Here is a 19,815-nt window from a genome sequence, read left to right as displayed (position 1 = left end):
TTTCTTTATCCGAACCTGAACTGAAGGTGCTTCGGGAGTGGCTTAATGAGAATCTGGAGAAGGGTTTTATCAGACACTCAACCTCTCCTGCTGGGGCAGCCTTGTTCTTCGTGGAGAAAAAGGACTCAACCCTGCGTCCGTGTATCGACTACAGAGATTTAAACAGGATCACAATTAAAAATCGCTATCCACTCCCACTGATTCCAGAAATGCTCGAGAGACTCCGCTCCGCCAAGCTCTTTACCAAATTAGATTTACGGGGGGCATACAACCTTGTCCGCATTCATCCTAGAGATGAATGGAAAACTGCTTTCAGAACCAGATATGGACATTTTGAGTCTTTGGTCATGCCCTTTGGACTGTGCAATGCTCCCGCAACCTTTCAGCATTTTATTAATGATGTTTTCCGAGATTTGCTGGATCAGTTTGTAATAGCCTATTTGGATGATATTCTAATTTTTTCAGATAATTTGGAAGAACACCACAAGCATGTCTGTATTGTCTTCGAGAGACTAAGGCAAAATCAACTTTACATCAAACTAGAAAAATGCGAGTTTGAACAAAGTCAGATCCAGTTCTTGGGTTACATAATTTCTTCTGAAGGGGTAAGCATGGATCCCGATAAGATCAAAGCAGTGGTGGATTGGCCTGTCCCTAGGAATGTTAAGGAGATACAACGATTTGTTGGATTTGCCAACTTTTACAGGAGATTTATAAGGAATTTCTCCAAGGTAATAGCTCCAATTACACAGATGACAAAGAAAGGAATATCCTTTTTGTGGTCACCTGAGTCACAGGCTGCCTTTAGTAAACTAAAGACTCTCTTCACTACTGCACCAGTACTGGTACATCCAGATCCTGAACTACCTTTCATCGTGGAAGTTGATGCTTCAGATGCTGCTGTGGGAGCTATCCTTTCTCAGCGAATTGGAGAAAAAATGCAGCTTCATCTTTGTGCTTATTTCTCTCGACTGATGTCTCCAGCCGAGAAGAATTATGACATTGGAAACAAGGAGCTGCTGGCAATTAAGCAAGCATTTTCTGAGTGGAGGCATCTGCTGGAAGGGGCTAAGCACCCTGTAACCGTTCTCACGGATCACAAAAATTTAGAATTTATTCGTTCTGCCAAGAGGTTGTCATCTAGACAAGCACGTTGGACCCTATTCTTCTCGAGGTTCAATTTTGTTATCTCGTACCGTCCTGGGTCAAGGAATGGTAAGGCTGATGCCCTGTCACGGATGTTGTCTGGGCCTCTCCAGGAAAGAAACTCTGAATGTACGATCCTGCCTCAAAAGAACTTTCTAGGGACCATGAGTTCTAAGACCTTTCTTAATCTTCTCAAGGAGGGGTATGAGAATGACCCACTTCTTAATCATCCTCCTAAAGACTTTAACCTCAAGTACAGCAACGGTTTTTGGACTCAAGCGCATTGCCTCTATGTACCTGAATCAGTTCGAGTAGAAGCCCTCAGGTTGGTTCACGACTCTAAACTTGCTGGTCATTTTGGGGTTTCTAAAACAGAGGAACTCTTATCACGTTCCTTTTGGAGGCCTGGGTACAAGAAAGATGTCAAGAGTTATGTGGCTTCGTGTCGAACCTGTGCTCGCAATAAGACACCCCGATCTTCTCCTCTGGGGTTACTTCAACCACTGCCTGTTCCATCAAGACCATGGGGGTCAATTTCTATGGACTTTGTGGTCGACCTTCCCTTTTCTAAAGGGATGACCACCATCCTGGTAGTTGTGGACCGTCTCACTAAAATGGCTCATTTTATTCCAGTTAAGGGGGTACCCTCTGCCGAACATACTGCAGAAGTAATGGTCCGGGAAGTTTTTAAACTACATGGAATTCCTGATGATGTGGTGTCTGACAGAGGAGTACAGTTTACCTCTAAATTTTGGAGAAGTTTTTGCTCAGCGTTGGGTGTAACAATTAATCTGTCCTCAGCTTTTAATCCAGTCTAATGGTCAGACCGAGAGGACCAATCAAACTTTGGAGCAATACCTTCAATGTTTTGTGAGTTATCTTCAGGATGATTGGGTGGACTAGCTTCCTACGGCAGAGTTTGCTTATAATAACTCTAAACATAGCTCCACTTCCCAAAGTCCCTTTTTCCTAAACACTGGGTATCATCCAGTTTTTATTCCAGATCTACCTATTTCAACTCCAATTCCTGCTGTTACCAACAGATTAACTTCATTACAGGAGATCCAGGAGAAATTGACGGATACATTGAAGGAGGCTCAGGAATATTACAAGAAGGCTGCTGACAGACATCGGAGATCAATCCCCACCTTTCACGTAGGTGACAAAGTTTGGTTATCTACCAAAAATTTGAAGGTTCAGGTTCCATGTGCTAAGTTGGGTCAAAAGTTTGTGGGACCTTTTGAGATTTCTGCTCAAATCAACCCTGTCACTTTTCGCCTAAAACTTCCCGACAATATGAGGATTCACCCTGTTTTTCATGTATCGCTACTCAAAACGTTTCATGAAAATACTTTTTCTGGAAGAATTCATCCTCCTCCTCCACCACCTGTTGAAGTACAGGGTGAAGAAGAATTTGTGGTGGAAAAAATTCTTGACTCCAGGATCTTTCGGAACAAATTACAATATCTGGTTCAATGGGAAGGATATGGGCCAGAAGAAAACTCTTGGGAGCCTGATGAGAATGTTCATGCCCCTAGATTAACAAAGGAATTCCACCAGAGGTTTCCTCACAAACCTGGCCCTAAGACATCCAGGGGATGTCCTCGTAGGAGGGGAGTACTGTTAGGACCTGGACTTGAACCCGGGACCTCTGCTGCGTCTGGCGGTGCCTCTACTTGCTGAGCCACCTGAAATGCTGGACAGTTCCTTAGACAATTCCTTGAATGATCTTGTCTTGAATCTTGTTTGCCTTGAACCTTGAACTCTTTGCTCCTCCCATGAACTTCCTGATTTAAGCCATGTCTCTGCACTTCCTGGTTGCCAGAATATTGTGCCTTTACCAGCCAATATCTTGCTCCTGTCTATCCTGCTGCCGACCGTATCTCTTCTATCATCCGTTACTGACATTTGGCTTGTTCCTCGACTACGCTCCTGCTTAATCCCAACCTGCACTATTCGTTACCGACTTTGGCTAGTTTCTCAACCACGCTTCTGCTTGATCCCTGCCTGCTATATCTGCTACTGGACCTTGGCTTGCTCACCTCCTGCTTGGGCTATCCTGAGGACTGCGACCTGGTACTAACACGCAGCAAAGTCCATCTCCACCATCAGGAGCTCTGGTGAATACCGGTTAGTACTTAGACCCCGCACCTCAGGTGAACCCGTGTCATCAGCCAGGGTGACCAGTGTGAATATCTGCTCCGCTGCTATAGCTACTGACCTCCGAGCCTGACTCCAGACCGTGACACAGTGAAGTGCGTATATATTTTTCATTTTGTACTGAAATAGGCCACTAAACGCTTTTACCACAAATAACTGCAACCCTTAACTGAGAATATATTTTTATTTTTATACTGAAATAGTCCATTAAAGGCTTTCACCACAAATAAATGCAACAGTGAAGTGCGTATATATATTTTTTTGTACTGAAACAGGCCACTAAATGCTTTCACCACAAATAACTGCAACAGTGAAGTGCATATATATATTTCTTTCTCTACTGAAATAGGCCACTAAACACTTTCACCACAAATAAGTGCGTATTTATATTTTTCTTTTTGTACTGAAATTGGCCAGTAAATGTTTTAAATATATAACTGCAGAAATTAACTAAGAATATATATTTTTTGTACGGAAATAGGCCATTAAAAGCTTTCACCACAAATAACTGCAACAGTATAGTGCATATATATATTTTTTTTTTGCACTGAAATAGGCCACTAAACACTTTCACCACAAAGTGCGTATATATTTTTCTTTTTGTACTGAAATAGGCCAGTAAATGCTTTTAACATATAACTGCAGAAGTGAACTAAGAATATACTTTTCTTTTATACTAAAATAGGCCATTAAAAGCTTTCACCACAAATAACTGCAACAGTGAGGTGCGTATATATTTTTCTTTCTATACTGAAATAGGCCAGTAAACGCTTTAAACACATATCTGCAGAAGTGAACTGAGAATATATTTTTATTTTTGTACTTAAATAGAACACTAAACACTTTCACCACAAATAACTGCAACAGTGAAGTGCATATATATTTTTCTTTTTGTACTGAAATAAGCCACTTAATGCTTTCAACACATAAAACTGCTGACGTGATCTGTGAATTAGAGATGAGCGAATTTCTCAAAAATTTGATTGGGCCGGTTCACCGAATTTTTCAAAAAAATTTGCTTAGATCCATATATATTCGCAGAATCGCTATAAAAAATGGCTATTTCAGGGCTGCTTAGAGTCTTTATATGAGTGTAGAACACTGCCTTGCAGTAACACGCATAGGCAGTGTGCTGGGGTAGGGAAATAATACTGTCAGTCAGTATGACATGCAGATGACAAGCGTTGCTATTAGAATCACTGCACGCTTCACTTATTTGGGCAGTCACAGGGCCAAAACTAAGCAAATAACTCAAGTATGAACTCAGCCTTACAGGTTCATGTTAGAGTCAAGAAGAAGCGCACTCCTTTTATACCCTCGTCAGCTGATGCCACATAGATGTCTCCAGAACCTGCTCTATTAAACGCTTATATAAATAATGCCCCCCCGATCGAGTGGAGAGGGTGTCAGCAGTAAGTTTGTGTTGAAGTCACTGATTATTTTGCCCTTCCTCTGGTTCGTCAGAACAGTAACCCACAAAAAACGGATCCTGTCTAGGGAGCATACGCCTTCACTTGGTCAGCATTTGCTCAGTAATCCATGAGTATTGGTAATGCCAAATAAACCAGGAGTGGATCTAAAACAGAGATGACACGTGAAGGAAATATTTGCATGTCTTCTGTGTTTTGTACCCTCTCCTGCTTTTGGCTACCAAATCATAAGCCAATTCTGATGTAACCATACAGGCCTTACAGCTGCTACACAGACAGGATCCGTTGTGCGTCTCATTTTTCCTTCCTTCTGACAGATCAGAAGAAAGGTGAAATAAATGGTGATTTCAAGAAGGCCAAACAAGGACAATAGCGACCCCGTCATAGAGTGGGAAGGGTGGTAACAGCATGAGGAGACCACCAAGTGGCACAATGACAGGGTCTGGAGGTGCCGGCAGCATCAGGAGGCCTCAGAGTGGCACAATGACAAAGTGTGGAGGTGACAGCAGCAGTATGATTAGGCCACAGAGTGGCACAGTGACAAAGTGTGGAGATGGCAGCATCTTGAGGCCACAGAGTGGCAAGGTGACATAGTGTGGAGATGGCAGCAACAGCAGCAGCATGATACCACAGAGTGGCATGGTGACATAGTGTGAACATGGCTGCATCAGGAGGCCACAGAGTGACAAGGTGACAGTGTGGAGGTGACAGCAGCAGTATGATTAGGCCACAGAGTGGCAAGGTGACAAAGTGTAGAAATGGCAGAATCAGGATGCCACAGAGTGGCAAGGTTACATAGTGTGGAGATGGCAGCAACAGCAGCAGCATGATACCACAGAGTGGCAAGGTGACATAGTGTGGAGATGGCAGCATCAGGAGGCCACAAAGTGGCAAGGTGACATAGTGTGGAGATGGCAGCAACAGCAGCAGCATGATACCACAGAGTGGCAAGGTGACATAGTGTGGAGATGGCAGCATCAGGAGGCCACAAAGTGGCAAGGTTACATAGTGTGGAGATGGCAGCAACAGCAGCAGCATGATACCACAGAGTGGCAAGGTGACATAGTGTGGAGATGGCAGCATCAGGAGGCCACAAAGTGGCAAGGTGACATAGTGTGGAGATGGCAGCAGCAGCAGCATAATACTGCAGAGTGGCAAGGTGACATAGTGTGGACATAGCAGCATCAGCAGGCCACAAATTGGCATGGTGACATAGTGTAGAGATGGCAGAAACAGCAGCATGATACCACAGAGTGGCAAGGTGACATAGTGTGGAGATGGCAGCATCAGGAGGCCACAGAGTGGCATGGTGACATAGTGTGGACATGGCAGCAACATCAGCAGCAGCATGATACTACAGAGTGGCACGGTGACATAGTGTGGAGATGGTGATCTATTGATGCATCAGGCATTGGTGGGTGAAATCCTGGCTGATCCATGCCAAATTTACTTTGAAAAAAGTAAGTCTCTACATATTTAGGGTGACGGGCAAGTTCTTCTTGGGGTAACTATGGCCCCCGCCGCACTAAACACTCGCTTTGATGCCACACTACTGGCCGGGAGGACATCTTTTCCAGGGCAAACTCGGACAGTTGCAGCCTAAATTCCAGTTTGGCTGCCCAGAAGTCCAGCGGATTCTTCTATGACGGCTGGCAGGGTGCTGTCAAAGTATGTCACCACTGATGGTTCAGGTCCTGCACCAGATCTACATGCTGCTGCTGGTGAGTAGTTTATTCACTATGCGGGTGAAGAAAGCTGCTCATCAGTGACTCTAGACTCAGGCTGCTGGTGCTGCTGTCACTTGCGACGAAGTCGAAGATGCAGTCAACCAATCAAGAACCGCTGGGTTGCTGGTCAAGACACGACCGCTAGCTGACATGTGGACCTGAGGCCTTGGGAAGAAACCCCTGCTGCCACGCCCCCTTACTTTGCTGCGACCTGTGCCTGCACCAGAATTATTTACGCCTCTGACATATTTATAGGGCTGTGACATCACATGGCTGGCTGGCTGCTGATTGGCTGCATGCATGGCATTATGGGTCATCCCGCCTTCCCAGAGTTCCTTGCCCCATGCCCTCAAATGTGTAGCTGCTATTTTAGCCGCCATTTTAGGAAAAATTGTGATTCGATACCACAAAGCGCGAGGAAATTTGCATTCATTGCGAATCAAATTTTTCCTGAAATTCGGATTTAATTCCACTTCGTCAGCTTCGATTCGCTCATCTTTAATTATGACAAGAAGCATTGTATGTTTTAGTCCCTTTGCTGTTTGTTAAAGAATACTCAGAGGGAAACAAACCACTATATTAGGGTACATACACACAATGCCATACGCAGGACGCCGAGGAGGACATCCACATCACCTGTCTGTATACAATGCCCATCTAACATTGAGCAGATAAGTAAAGCAAATGGTGACTCTGTGCCTTTGAATTGTTACTGCAAAGCGCTTGGGCATACTTCATTGAATAGTTGGAAATATTTATTGGCAAAATCTGACCATAATGACTGATTCAATGTTTGGGAGTGAACACCATATGAGTTTTGAGCATTGAATAAAAGTGGATTTGGGTTGATTATACTACATCAGCTTGGATTCTAACTGATTTGTGTTTATCTGATACACCTGATTTGAATTATGACTTGGTATCTTGTGGTCATAAGTATATAGTTTAGTCCCCTGAGGAATTGGTAACTACTAATGAAACGCGTCGGGACATGTTTGTTTATTATTACAAGGGGCACCATTAGGTCCCTAGTTGCTGAGTAACATTAGTGTTGAATAACAAAGGCCTGATTAAGTCAGGCATGAACACTGTATTGCCAACTCAATTCTCTGTCAGTTGTTATTTTTGACTATCAGTAGCGTCAGGAGTGGTCAGAGTGATCGGACCTGTTCATATCTGTTGGACGAAGCTGGGCAGTCTAAATTTAGGAAGGGACACTCTAGGGTTTGAAAGTGAGAGGGGGGATAGAGACAGACTTAGGGACACCTAGGGCTTGTGACCCAGCATTGTGTCCTTCTGTCAGATTTTTTCCTCTCACTCTATTATTACCGCTATCCCTTTATTGGGTCCCTTTCCTATTTGTGATCATACTGCAGTTTAACATACTCATGCAGTTCTATAGTTGTATTCAATGCAACATTTTTTTACTTTAAGGGCCTATTATTTTATTTTAGATAATTAAACGTTAAGTTTTATTAAGCTACCCACTATGTGTGAAATATTATTGGATTAAAGGGTCTAGCTCATAATTGATAACAATAGTTGACCATCTTGATTTGGTTGTGTATATTACTACATACACACAATACATCATCCATTTGCTGGTTAATTATCCTTCCTAACAATATGAAAAATAGTACAACAAAAATGCAATTATTTAGGTGGAACGTTACATTATAGCTGTTGTATGGAATATGAAATAAAAGTCAAATTTTAATTTTTCTACTACCTTTCAGTAGTACTTCTGCTGTGTGTTAAAATTGTTTTGTTTTCAAAATGTTATGCAGTTCCATGCCTTTACCCAAATTTTATTCTGCTCTTTGGCAGCAGTACTTCTGGCCAGCTGTCTGTTAAAATTGTCTAGTTTTCAAAATGTCAAGCAGTTGCGTGCCTACACCCTATAGCAAAGTAAGATGAGGCCCCTACCAGCTATTGTAGGAAAATTAAAACAGCAAGATAAGTAGCAATAATTAAAGGTGTAACAGCAAAATATATCAGAAAACCCACATTATAGCAAAAAGCCACCATATCGTTTTTCCCCACCTGATTGGTCCCTTCCCCCAACCTCTGGGCTCCATGGCAAGTGCTATGGCTGCTATGGCTATAGTTACGCCAATGGCTCTATGGTAGTTGTACTTCTGTTAAAACTGTGTTTTAACTGTTAAAATTGTCTCATTTTTAAAATGACTGTGACACTTCTCTGGAAAATACTATGTTCCTTGACCTCATGGAATTCTGCTGGGGTAGTAAAAAGTAACTTACACTGTCCAGGCTCCAGTGGCGCAATCATCAGCCTTGGCACAGCCGTGCCCAGAGATACGCGCTGCTGATCCACGCCCCCTGGTGACAAGACAACATCCTTAACATGATGCAATGCTCTGTTTCTCCCTGCAGCGGGCATGTAAGATAAGCAGTGTGTTGATTACTCAGCTGCTGTATTACTGTGTGCTAGCATTTCTCACTAATGGAGTTCCAAGTCATGGACCTATCAGGTTCTGATCCAGGGACTTGTTGCTCTTTTAAACCCCTTTCTGGCTATACACTATTGCTAGCGATAATCTCTGACTAGCTGTGTTATTGGTTCCTTGTTCCTGTGCTTATTGGATTACTCGTACCTCTAACTCCGGCTTGTCTTCTGACAACTCTCTCTCTTGTTTAAAACTGCATTGTCCATCTGGTTTTGATCTCGGCTTGTCTTCTGACCACTCTTTGTCTCTCGTTTGGCACTGCATAGCTTGTCTGGTTCTTACCCATTTACATATGACTGGTATTCTGTTTGTCTGTCTTTTTTAGTCCATCTCTGCACTTAAAGGGGTTATCCAAGCCTGGACATGCCTCCCATATACCCGGAAAACCCTCCAAACAGCTTTCTGAAGACAAGCAGACTAAGAGCATGGATTACTGGAACCATGTCCCGTGGCCTGATGAGACAAAGATAACTTATTTGGTTCAGATGGTGTCAAGCATGTGTGGTGGCAACCAGGTGAGGAGTTCTAAGACAAGTGTGTCTTTCTTACAGTCAAGCATGGTGGTGGGAGAGTCATGGTTTGGGGATGCATGAGTGCTGCTGGCTGTGGGGAGCTACAGATCATTGAGAGAACCATGAATGCCAGCATGTGCTGTGACATACTGAGGCAGAGCATGATCCCCTCCCTTTGGAAACTGGGCTGCAGGGCAGTATTCCAACATGATAGCGACCCCAAACACAATTCCAAGACTACCACTGCCTTGCTAAAGAAACTGAGGTTAAAGGTGCTGGACTGGCCAAGCATGTCTCCAGTCCTAAACCCTATTGAGCATCTGTGGGGCATCCTCAAATAGAAGGTGGAGAGGTGCAAGGTCTCTAACATCCACCAGCTCTAGTGAACTCCATATACAAGAGAGTTAAGGCATTACTGGAAAATAATGTTGGCCACACAAAATATTGACACTTTGTGCACAATTTAGCCATTTCACTTAGGGGTGTACTCACTTTTGTTGCGAGCAGTTTAGATATTAATGGCTGTGTGTTAAGTTGTTTTGAGGATGCACCAATTATACAAGCTGTACACTGATTATTTTACATTGTATCTTCAGAGCTGTCCCATGAAAAGATACACTGCTCAAAAAAATAAAGGGAACACAAAAATAACACATCCTAGATCTGAATTAATTAAATATTCTTCTGAAATACTTTGTTCTTTACATAGTTGAATGTGCTGACAACAAAATCACGCAAAAATTAAAAATAGAAATCTAATTTTTCAACCGATGGAGGTCTGGATTTGGAGTCACACTCAAAATTAAAGTGGAAAAACACACTACAGGCTGATCCAACTTTGATGTAATGTCCTTAAAACAAGTCAAAATGAGGCTCAGTAGTGTGTGTGGCCTCCACTTGCCTGTATGACCTCCCTACAACGCCTGTGCATGCTCCTGATGAGGTGGCGGACGGTCTCCTGAGGGATCTCCTCCCCAAACCTGGACTAAAGCATCTGCCAACTCCTGGACAGTGTGTGGTGCAACGTGATGTTGGTGGATAGAGCGAGACATGATGTCCCCAGATGGCTCAATTGGATTCAGGTCTGGGGAACGGGCGGGCCAGTCCATAGCATCAATGCCTTCGTCTTGCAGGCACTCCTGACACACTTCAGCCACATGAGGTCTAGCATTGTCTTGCATTAGGAGGAACCCAGGGCCAACCGCACCAGCATATGGTCTCACAAGGGGTCTGAGGATCTCATCTCGGTACCTAATGGCAGTCAGGCTACCTCTGGCAAGCACATGGAGGGTTGTGCGGCCCTCCAAAGAAATGCCACCCCACACCATTACTGACCCAATGCCAAACCGGTCATGCTGGAGGATGTTGCAGGCAGCAGAACATTCTCCATGGCATCTCCAGACTCTGTCATGTCTGTCACATGTGCTCAGTGTGAACCTGCTTTCATCTGTGAAGAGCACAGGGCGCCAGTGGCGAATTTGCCAATCTTGGTGTTCTCTGGCAAATGCCAAACGTCCTGCACGGTGTTGGGCTGTAAGCACAACCCCCACCTGTGGACGTCGGGCCCTCATATCACCCTCATGGAGTCTGTTTCTGACCGTTTGAGCAGACACATGGCACATTTGTGGCCTGCTGGAGGTCATTTTGCAGGGCTCTGGCAGTGCTCCTCCTGTTCCTCCTTGCACAAAGGCGGAGGTAGCGGTCCTGCTGCTGGGTTGTTGCCCTCCTACGGCCTCCTCCACGTCTCCTGATGTACTGGCCTGTCTCCTGGTAGCGCCTCCATGCTCTGGACACTACGCTGACAGACACAGCAAACCTTCTTGCCACAGCTCGCATTGATGTGCCATCCTGGGATAAGCTGCACTACCTGAGCCACTTGTGTGGGTTGTAGACTCCGTCTCATGCTACCACTAGAGTGAAAGCACCGCCAGCATTCAAAAGTGACCAAAACATCAGCCAGGAAGCATAGGAACTGAGAAGTGGTCTGTGATCACCACCTGCAGAACCACTTCTTTATTGGGGGTGTCTTGCTAATTGCCTATAATTTCCACCTGTTGTCTATCCCATTTTCACAACAGCATGTGAAATTGATTGTCACTCAGTGTTGCTTCCTAAGTGAAGTCAATAGGTTTTGGAACCGCGCTGCTGGAAACTATGTGTTCCGGTCACAAGTGGATGGTACAAGGGTGTCAGCCCCTCCTCAACACCAAAGGATACGATCCTCCTAGATCCCCTCCTCTACAGGATTTAAGGAGATAGGCAAAATAGTGAAGCACCCTTGAGAATCTTATCATAAAAAGGTTTTATTCTACTTACAACAGGTCAGTAGACAAAAGGCATAAAAATACAAAGTGATCGTCACTTTCCTGCCCGACCCGGGTTTCGCTGCCTCGCTTCTTCAAGGGTGATGACTGAGCATGCTCACAATCAAAATAGCCCAGCTGTCTCATTATTCAAGCGGGTGTGGTTCCGATCCGTATAATATACTTTCAAAATTAACAGTTTTACATCATATAGCATAAAATCACATTCATTAATACTTTTAGTGCAATCACCTTTAAAATGTAGACATAAAAATACACACGGGAGCAGATTATTACTCCCTATTGCCAGTTCATATGTAAACCCTTTCGGGTTACCGCTAGTATTCATATTCAATATATAAATTCAGCCTCCTTATAGGAATCAACCCCCCCAAATAGTCTTCTCGTATCCTAAAAGTGTTCCAACTCAATCTATTATAATAGTCCTACCATCCTATACATTCCATCCACTCCTAGAATATTATACAGGTATTCTCCTTCTACTCCCGGAACGTCACTTCGGTGATCTCCGCCCAGTTTTGGAGCGTCACTCCGCAAGTAGAAGGAGAATACCTGTATAATATTCTAGGAGTGGATGGAATGTATAGGATGGTAGGACTATTATAATAGATTGAGTTGGAACACTTTTAGGATACAAGAAGACTATTTGGGGGGTTGATTCCTATAAGGAGGCTGAATTTATATATTGAATATGAATACTAGCGGTAACCCGAAAGGGTTTACATATGAACTGGCAATAGGGAGTAATAATCTGCTCCCGTGTGTATTTTTATGTCTACATTTTAAAGGTAATTGCACTAAAAGTATTAATGAATGTGATTTTATGCTATATGATGTAAAACTGTTAATTTTGAAAGTATATTATACGGATCGGAACCACACCCGCTTGAATAATGAGACAGCTGGGCTATTTAAAAGGCTTGATTGTGAGCATGCTCAGTCATTGCCCTTGAAGAAGCGAGGCAGCGAAACCCGGGTCGGGCAGGAAAGTGACGATCACTTTGTATTTTTATGCCTTTTGTCTACTGACCTGTTGTAAGTAGAATAAAACCTTTTTATGATAAGATTCTCAAGGGTGCTTCACTATTTTGCCTATCTCCTTAAATCCTGTAGAGGAGGGGATCTAGGAGGATCGTATCCTTTGGTGTTGAGGAGGGGCTGACACCCTTGTACCATCCACTTGTGACCGGAACACATAGTTTCCAGCAGCGCGGTTCCAAAACCTATTGACTTGACTTTGCCAGTGTGAAACCTACCACACTATTCCGGGACCAGCAGCAGCGCAAGTAATTGTCCGTGTTGGGACACAGGACTGACTTTCTGTTTTATTTGCTTCCTAAGTGGACATTTTGATTTCACAGAAGTGTGATTGACTTGGAGTTACATTGTGTTGTTTAAGTGTTCCCTTTATTTTTTTGAGCAGTGTATAATAAAATATCTACAAAAATGTGAGGGGTGTACTCACTTTTGTGAGATACTGTATAGCCGGGCACCTCTGCCTAATCATATTCATCCCACTTGGTGGCCCACTCTCAGTGTGAAGGTTTGGAACTTAAACTGCAGGGAGAGTGAGGGAGACTGCAGAGGAAGTGTATCGCCTTGTGCATTACGTTCTAGTGCACCCACATTCATAGTTAATCCATGGTAGGTACTCTGCTGTCAGTACTATAGGAAATTGTAATTTACTGTCATCTACATTACTGTACAAGATTCATAGATAATCCCTTCTGTCAGCTGTTGAACTACTGTGCGTCAGTAAAGCGCCCTTCAGTAAAGCAAAAAAAAGTATGCACCACTGCAGGCGCTGTGTCCAAATGGCTCCTTAGTGGAACAAAATAACTTAATGGAGGTCAATGTATTACAGGTCAATGTTTAATTTGATTCTACTTTAATGTCATTACACATGTATAAATACAGAGCAACAAAATACAGTTTGCATCTAATCAGAAGTGCAAAGGGCAGCAAGTGCAATAAAAACAGGTTATATACAGATAAGGGTAGTGTAGAAGGTAGGAATAGTTATGTACAGATTATGTACAAATAAGTTAAGTATACAGATGTACTGATGTATACATATATACATATATGCAGATGTGCTAGTGTATGCGTATATAACAGAGACTTATGCTATGACAGTCTCTCAAATTATAGCAGTAACCAATGTGAACATACAGTGAATATTGAGAATGAATGACAGTCATGATCATGGTCATGGGAGGGATGGAGGTGGGGAGGAGTGTAGAGGGAAAGGTTCATTGGGGGACTGAGTTCAGTAGGATGACAGCTGTGGGAAAGACAGCTGTGGTTTTAGTCTGAAGGGTCCTTTAGGGCCTTCTAGAGAGAACGAGATGGAAGAGTTTATTGGCAGGATGAGAGGAGTCCCTAAGAATGATGCGTGTCCGGCATAGACATCTCTTCTTGTGAACATCCTCAATGGCAGGAAGTGGATTCCCTGTGATGCGTTGTGCAGTTTTCACCACCCGTTGCAGTGCCTTACGGTCAGCCACAGAGCAATTCCCATACCAAACTGTAAAACAGTTGGTCAGGATGCTCTCTATCGCACAGCGGTAGAAGTTACCCAGTATGTCATCAGACAGGTGGTTTTTCTTCAGTGTCCTCAAGAAAAAGAGGCGCTGATGTGCCTTCTTCACCAGGCTGGAGATATTGGTTGACCAGGACAGATTCTCAGAGATGTTAGCGTAGCGTCAGGTCTAAGTTATTGCCATGGACTTAACTGAACAGTGACCCAAGATTCAAGTAGCGGACCCATGACAGAGTGGGGATGTTGGCAGCAGCAGTAGTGGCCTCATAACACAGTAGGGATGGTGGCAGCAGCAGAAGTGGCCCCATGACAGAGTGGGGATGGTGGTGACAGCAGCAACAGTGGCAGTTAACAGTAATAATAGGAGCCCCATGACAGAGTGGGGATAGTGGCAGCAGCAGTAGTGGGCTCATGACAGAGTGGGGATTGTGGCAGCAGCAGTGGCAGTAATTGTGATAATAGTGGCCCCATGACACAGTGGGAATAGTGGTGGGACCAGCAGCAGTAACCATGACAATAGTAGCCCCATGACAGAGTGGGGGCAGTGGCAGCAGCAGTAACCATGCCAGTAGTGCCCCATGACAGAGTGGGGACGGTGGCAGCAGTGAGTGAGGAAGGTGGCAGTGGCAGTTACAATAGTGGCCCCATGCAAGAGAGGGGATGGTGGCAGCAGCAGTAGTGGCCCCATGATGGTGGTGGAAGAGGAAGCAGTGGCAGTAACTGCCATAATAGTGGCTCCATGGCAGAGTGGGGATGGTAGCAGACCTGACATTAACCATGACAATAGTGGCCCCAACACAGAGTGGGGACGGTGGCAGCAGCAAAAGTGGCCCCATGACAGAGTAGGGATTGTGGCAGCAACAATGGCAGTAACTGTGATAATAGTGGCCTCATGACACAGTGGGAATGGTGGTGGCACCAGCAGCAGTAACCATGACAATAGTGGCCCCATGACAGAGTGGGGGCGGTGGCAGCAGCAGCATCAGTGGCAGTAACCATGAGAATAGTGGACCCATGACAGAGTGGGGCTGTGGGGCTGTGTGTCGATCAGTGTGGGGGGGAAACTCCACACTGAACACAGGAGGGAAGGGGAACAGTAACTGGGCCTGGAAACTAGGGAAGAAACAGGTCACCTCCTAGACAACCTTAATCCGGGCCCTAACTATCTATCAATATGAATAGACCCTGAAGGTAGGAATATTCATATGCAGTATACCTAGGCATTTATATCCCTATAAGGCCCTGGAAAAGGTTAGGACCAGAGACAACCCATTCCTCCCCAGATGGATGAATGGAAGTCTCCATCTCAGGCTCAGATACAAGCAACAGGGAATATAACAAACACAAACAAACGTGACACATCAATTCTGTAGAGACGGACAAGCAGGAACACCAGAGACAAACTCACACCAGCTCAGCCAAACTCAAATGAAGCTATCTACCGCATAGTCAGAAGGGTGGGGTCAGACTATAAAGGGTAGAAGTGATGACCACTGAGCAACAGCTGAGAAAAGGGAAGTGGCCATTACCCTATCAACACTGAATCAAGAGAAATCAAGGAGGCTGTTAGATTCCTCCATGCTCAGCCAATCTACTTGATTTCCTGACATCAGTCACCTGAGGGACCGTAACAGTACACCCCCTTCTACGGGTGACCTCTGGGCACTTAGGACCGACCTTATCAGGATGGGCTCTGTGAAAGGCCTTCACCAGATGATTCGCATTAACATCGGCCGCTGGAACCCACATCCTCTCCTATGGTCTGTAACCCTTCCAGTGGACGAGATACTGGAGGGATCTACGGAGAACTCGGGAGTCCACAATCCTGCTGATTTGAAATTCTAAATTACCATCCACCATGACAGGAGCGGGAGGCAAGGAGGATGGCTCAACAGGTTCAACACATTTCTTCAATAACGACTTATGAAATACGTTATGAATTTTCAAAGCCTGATGAAGTTCAAGACGGAAGGCTACAGGGTTAACAATGGCAGTGATCTTATATGGACCAATAAATCTTGGGCCCAACTTCCAAGAAGGTACCTTAAGCTTAATGTTTCTTGTGGACAGCCACACAGAATCACCCACGCTCCGGTTCGGACCATTCATACGTCTCCTGTCAGCCACACGCTTATACCTGTTGCCCATCTTTTTCAGGTTATTTAGAATTTTCCGCCAAATCAAGGACAAAGAAGAAGAAAATCGTTCCTCCTTAGGAATACCGGAAGTTTGATAACCAGAAAATGTGCCAAACTGCAGATGGAATCAATATGCCCCAAAAAATGGTGACTTATCAGTGGACTCCTGTCTACGGTTATTAATGGCAAACTCAGCTAATGACAAGAATGAAGACCACTCCTCCTGGTTCTCCGAAACAAAACATCTCAAGTAAGTCTCCAGATTCTGATTGGTGCGCTTCGTCCATTCGACTGAGGATGAAAACCCGAAGAAAAGGACAATTGTACCCCCAGTCGAGTACAGAGCGCTTTCCAGAATCTGAAAACAAACTGAGTCCCCTGATCAGACACCACATCAGAGGGAATGCCATGTAGTTTCACGATGTTATTGACAAACACCTGTGCAAGAGTCTTGGCATTAGGTAGAGCCGGCAATGCTATAAAATGCGCCATTTTGCTAAACCGATCAACTACCACCAGGATCACGTTTTTTCCCGAAGAATTTGGTAAATCCATGATAAAGTCCATGGACAAATGCGTCCAAGGTCTGGACGGGATGGGTAACGGAAGAAGAGATCCAGAAGGCTGTGTACGGTATGTGTTAAAAATGAATAAATATAAGACTGACACTAGCTATGTAGGTCACATCCACAGCATTTGATCACAATAAAATATCACATTAAAAATATTTATCACACTATTAAGATATAACAATATCCAGAGTACTGTTATCCCACATAAAAATATCCTATAAAATACAATAAACAATACACTGGTAATGAAGTCCTATGTATGGGGTAAGGTCGTCTGTAAAAAATGTCCAATAAGTGAAGATCTTTGCAGCTGAATATGATGGTGCTGCCCGCGTCCCGCTTTTGTAGCCTATATGGTCAGCGAATTAGTGTTTGGACAATGTCCCTTTAAATAATATGTATCCAGACGGTGAGTCTGTTTAGAATACAATGTCCACATAGGTTTGCAATCCGGTCCTTATGAGGCGAGAGCGCCTCTTACAAACTTGTGAAAGTATTATTGCCAGCAGTGTCACCTGGTGCTCGGTGTTGGGGGGGATCGCTTACCGGTATCTGTTATTGCCCGGCAGTCCAGTTACCCCGCTCTCCTCTTTCCACCGCATGGCTGTAGCTGTTTCCCGGCGTCCTCGCTCTCTGGTGTGTGTCACGTGATCTCTCCAGAGATATCACGAGGTTTGTTGTCTTTATTCCGGTATCCAGGTGAGATTATACTCACAGCAAAAGAAATATAGAAAAATGGAGCGCTCCAAGTTTTAAAATGTCCCAATCATATCCGGATCCTCTAATCAAAGCAGGGGTATAACGTTATACTGCGTTATACCCCTGCTTTGATTAGAGGATCTGGATATGATTGGGACATTTTAAAACTTGGAGCGCTCCATTTTTCTATATTTCTTCTGCTGTGAGTATAATCTCACCTGGATACCGGAATAAAGACACCAAACCTCGCGATATCTCTGGAGAGATCACGTGACACACACCAGAGAGCGAGAACGCCGGGAAACAGCTACAGCCATGCGGTGGAAAGAGGAGAGCGGGGTAACTGGACTGCCGGGCAATAACAGATACCGGTAAGCGATCCCCCCCCCCCCAACACCGAGCACCAGGTGACACTGCTGGCAATAATACTTTCACAAGTTTGTAAGAGGCGCTCTCGCCTCATAAGGACCGGATTGCAAACCTTTGTGGACATTGTATTCTAAACAGACTCACCGTCTGGATACATATTATTTAAAGGGACATTGTCCAAATACTAATTCGCTGACCATATAGGCTACAAAAGCGGGACGCGGGCAGCACCATCATATTCAGCTGCAAAGATCTTCACTTATTGGACATTTTTTACAGACGACCTTACCCCATACATAGGACTTCATTACCAGTGTATTGTTTATTGTATTTTATATATTTTATAGGATATTTTTATGTGGGATAACAGTACTCCGGATATTGTTATATCTTAATAGTGTGATAAATATTTTTAATGTGATATTTTATTGTGATCAAATGCTGTGGATGCGACCTACATAGCGAGTGCCAGTCTTATATTTATTCATTTTTAACACATACCTTGACTGATTGGGTGATCAGTTTCAGATTAGAGCACCTTAACCATACAGAGAAAGGTGGTGAGCTATCCATGTTTATTGATTTTCAAATAGCTGTGTACGGTATGTGTCACCTTAGCACGAGCATAGGTACAACAGGCTGACACATAGTCCTCAACACACTTACGCAGCCCCGGCTACCAAAATCTGCGCAAGATGAGATCGACAGTGGATCTACTCCCAGGGTGTCCAGCCAAGACAGTACAGTGATGTTCCTCAAATACTTTATGATGTAAGTCTGAAGGAACAAACAATTTCCCTGGAGGACAAGAGTCCGGTGCATCCTCTTGGGCCTCCAACACCTTAGCCTCAAGATGAGGATATAGGGCAGATACAGTACGACTACCCCTTCAGACAAAATAGGACTAGGATCTTTAGAATCACCACCCCCCCTGGAAAGGTGCACGACAAAGCATCCGCCTTGACGTTCTTAACCCCAGGGCAGTAGGTGACAATGAAGTTAAATCTGGTGAAAAACAGAGACCATCTGGCCTGCTTTGGATTCAGTCGTTTAGCCGACTCAAGGTAAGCCAGATGTTTGTTATTGGTAATTACCATAATAGGATGAATTGCTCCTTCCAACCAATAGTGCCATTCTTCAAAAGCCAACTTAATGGCCAGCAATTCCCTATTACCCACGTCATAATTTATTTCAGCAGTCGAGAGTTTTTTTTTACAGAAAAAAGCACATGGGCGCTATTTACTTGGTGAAGAACCTTTCAACAAAACTGCTCCCACCCCTACCTCAGATGCGTCAACTTCTACAATGAATGGCTGAGACACGTCCGTTTGCACCAGAATAGGGGCTTAAGCAAAACATTCCTCCACAGCAGAAAAGTCTTGTAATGCCGCCTCAGAACAAACAGAGAAATCTACCCCGTTCCTAGTCATGTCTGTTAAATGTTTAACCACAGTTTTGAATAGTTCAAGATTAATTTACGGTAGTAGTTGGTGAATCCCAAAAACCGCATAAGCGCTTCCAGATTTTCGGGTCGATCCCAGTCCAACACAGCACAGACTTTCTCGGGATCCATACGAAAACCTGAGGGTGAGAGAAAACACATTTTTCCATCTTCGCATACAATTTATTCTCTGTTAGGATTTGTAACACCTGTCTCACATGATCCTTATGAGTCTCCATGTCTGGAGAATAAATTAGTATGTCATCCAGATATACAACAACAAATCC

This window comes from Bufo bufo, chromosome 2 (genome assembly GCF_905171765.1).
Source record: "Bufo bufo chromosome 2, aBufBuf1.1, whole genome shotgun sequence".
NCBI lineage: Eukaryota > Metazoa > Chordata > Amphibia > Anura > Bufonidae > Bufo > Bufo bufo.
This window is presented reverse-complemented; position numbering follows the sequence as displayed.